This window comes from Dendrobium catenatum, unplaced genomic scaffold (assembly GCF_001605985.2).
Source record: "Dendrobium catenatum unplaced genomic scaffold, ASM160598v2 fragScaff_scaffold_114, whole genome shotgun sequence".
NCBI lineage: Eukaryota > Viridiplantae > Streptophyta > Magnoliopsida > Asparagales > Orchidaceae > Dendrobium > Dendrobium catenatum.
Window position 1 is genome coordinate 1,121,111 of NW_021318576.1, and position 3,413 is coordinate 1,124,523.

The window sequence follows — 3,413 nt, forward strand, 5'->3', positions numbered from 1 at the left end:
GATGAATGTTAGGCCTCATAAACAGTCTTTGCATCTAGGGGAGAAGAGTTTTAGCAATGTCAAAAGTATAATGACATTCAAAAAACAGATGGGAAATAGTCTCCTTCTCAGTATAACAGGAACAACAAGTATTTGGCACAGTTAAACCACGGACAGCAAGCACATCTGCTGTTTTTAAGCCCCCACGGAAGGCCAGCCAGGCATAAACAAAGTAGCGGAGAGCAAATTTTTTATGCCAAATATATTTGTACCAAGAAACCTTAGGCATGGAAGCAAAAACTGAGAATTAAAGTCTCAAAATTTTGGTTTCTGCTTGTCCAACCAGTAGTAATTTTCTGGATGCTCAGTAATAATAACAGAGTTAATGAGAGAATCAGGTCTATTATCAAAGACATTCGGTATTTTCCAGCTAGTACCATGGACAACCTGAGAAATTTTCCAATCAGATAAAGTAGGAATTATGGATTGAAGGTTCTGAGTGTAAAGATAGTCAGCAACCGAAGAACCACCGCACCATCCCAAAGGAAAGAAAGGTTGCTTTTAGCATCAACAGAGAAAGTAATGCAGCTTTTAATTTCACTGGCCTTACTAAATAGGAATTCACAATAAGTGGATTTTTTAACAGGTAATTGATTCCACAGAGAGATGTATCTACCTCTCCACCAAGCAAAGAGGAGCGAGTTTGCATTTAAATATCTCCAAATGAGAGTGCAGGAGTAGTTGTGATAGAGAGATTTAATCGAATAAATGCCCAGACCCCCATTAATTTTGGGACAACAAGAGCTTTTCCAAGAAATAGTAGCCAATTTTCTGTCTTTGATGTTGCCAAAAAAGGTAAAACGTTAGCACATACTATTTATAAGCTTGAAACAGTTCTTAGGTATGATCGATCCACGTATCCAGTACGCCGAGGTGTTAGAAATGGTGAATTTGATGAATTGAATTCTCCCAGCCAAAGAAAGAGTTTTAGCTTTCCAACCTTGTAATAGAGTGGTGATTTTTTCAAGCAAAGGTTGAAAATCACTAATATTTAGTTTTTTTGTAAAAAATCGGAAGCCCCAGGTATTTGATAGGCGCGAAAGATTGTTGTATATTCAGGATATTACAAATATCATTGGCAGTGTTTGAGTTTTTGGATATCAAAATGGAGCTTTTGGTAGGATTCACCTTAAGCCCAGTTGTTGACCTCATTATTCGAGGTCAATTTCCCCAGAGTTCATCTCTAGCACCTAGGTCTTCCTAGCCTAGTATAGATGTCACTCCCGCAGGATTTCCCTTTGGTGGTCACCCACTGACATAGTATCGACTCATGCCTATCACTCAATTTGAATCAAAATCAATTCAATCCAATTTTAATTCAACTCCAAACGAACTCAAATCAAGCTCGATTTATGATTCGTCGATGTCGATCGACTCAATTTAATGTGACCAAATTCGTTCTCGATAGAATTAATATATCATTAGGCTCTAAGTAATTCACCAATCGAATCAAAATCAAATCAAATTAACTCAAATTGAATTCGATTTCAATGGTTCCGATTAACCCGTTTTGACTCGTCAGAAGTATATATATAATAATAATTGATACATCGTCAAAAGTTATCTTAATCAGGCACGAATCTCAATGCAAAATCAAGTTTGGAAACTTCAAAAATTAATTCGAAGAACATCCGAACTTCGATTTCAGCAAACTTACAGTCGAACTGAGCGTCTCAGGAATACAAACCCAACGACACCAAGATCAACCCAATCCGAGCCCAAATGAGCCGAATCAAGGGCTCAAAGCGCTGTTGGAAGGTTCAAACCGCAATTTGAGTTACCAAACGGTCTCCGATTTTGACGAGCTTATACTCGAATCGAACGGCTCGGCGAGAAAAATCCAATGAGCCCAAGATCACTAAATTCCGAAATCACTAGGGCCTTCAAATGTCCAACGAACGGTCCACGGTCAAAGGGTTCAGCAACAACCCATAACCACCCACTCTCCCTCAACCCATAACCACCCACTCTCCCTCACCCTCAACCCAAAAAAAAAACCATCCAAGCCTCCCTCCTCTCATACATGACACGTTCAAGCCTCCTCCTCTCATAGATGACACGTCCAAGCCTCCTCCTCTCATACATGACACGTCCAAGCCTCCATTCTGACGTCGCTGCAGTTCACGATCCAAGCATGAGAAATCTGCATGAATCCTCTCCATCACCCCCTCCAGAGATCCAAGGAAAAGGAAAGTCGTGAACTTCCTTTTCTTATTGATTCTTCTTCCACTCTTCTCCCTCTCATCGTTTTTTTTTTATGGATAATTTTTGTTGGATAGTTAACCTATCAAATGAGGTTATTTAGTAAACGTTCATTCATTTTATGCTTAAATTCCTGCACTTGTTTGGGTTGAGTATTATCCTATTTGTAAATGCTTATTCTTTAAGACTTAACTAGATAACCTCATGAATCATGAATGTGTTTATGAAAAAATCCATGTCGTTTGAAACAAAGTTCTTTGTGTGTAAAATCTGCATAATACTATGGTTATTGTAGTTCATATCATGAGATGTATGCATAGATTGGAGGAAATTGTATCGTGATCTATTAAATGCATAAAATATGTTTGTGTTATTGTCTATTCAAGAATGTGATGAGTTTTGGTTAAATAAAAGTTAGTGGGAAAGCATATATATGTTTTATTCCATTCATACTCCCAAGAGATGCATGAGTTTAAAGAATTTTCATAAATTTTATGCAAGGTTGTGTTGTGTTTAAAAGGTGAAATCTATGTTTTTTAGAGAAGTTAAGTAAATGTGTATAAGTATAGTATGATATTTTTGGGAGGGTAAAGTGGATGAATCTTGTAGTATTTATATGTATTGGGAAGTATATGAAGTGTATATTGAAGAGAAAGTGTATAGAATTTGGAAGGCAAAAGGTATTTGTTTTAAAAGTGAAATTTGTCTATGTTTTGAAGAAGTAGAATTTTTGTATAAGAAAAGTAGGGTGTTATGTGTATATTTTGGAAGTTTCGGAGATGTAGAGTTTATGCTTGTATAAAAAAAAAGTAATGTGTAAAGATGAAGTTGTATTTTGAATTATGTAAAAATGGAGTTGTGTTTAAATTTATGTGATTTGGAAAAGTGAAAGATGTATATTTTAAAGGGTGATTTATGAATGTAAGTGCTAAGAGAGAAGTGTATATTTGAAAAATTGAAGATGTATGGTTTTGAGAAGAAAGAGAGTGTTTGTGTTAGAAAATGTTTGATTTGGGTAAATAATAAAAGAAAGCAGGACTCTCTTTTCCTCTCTCTATTCTTTCCTTTTATTTTCTTTTCTTGTACCTCGGGGTAAAATATTGGAAAGATATATAATATGCTATCAAAAGTGAAAAGTTCAGAAGACAGTCAACAAACTGGTGTTCAAGCCC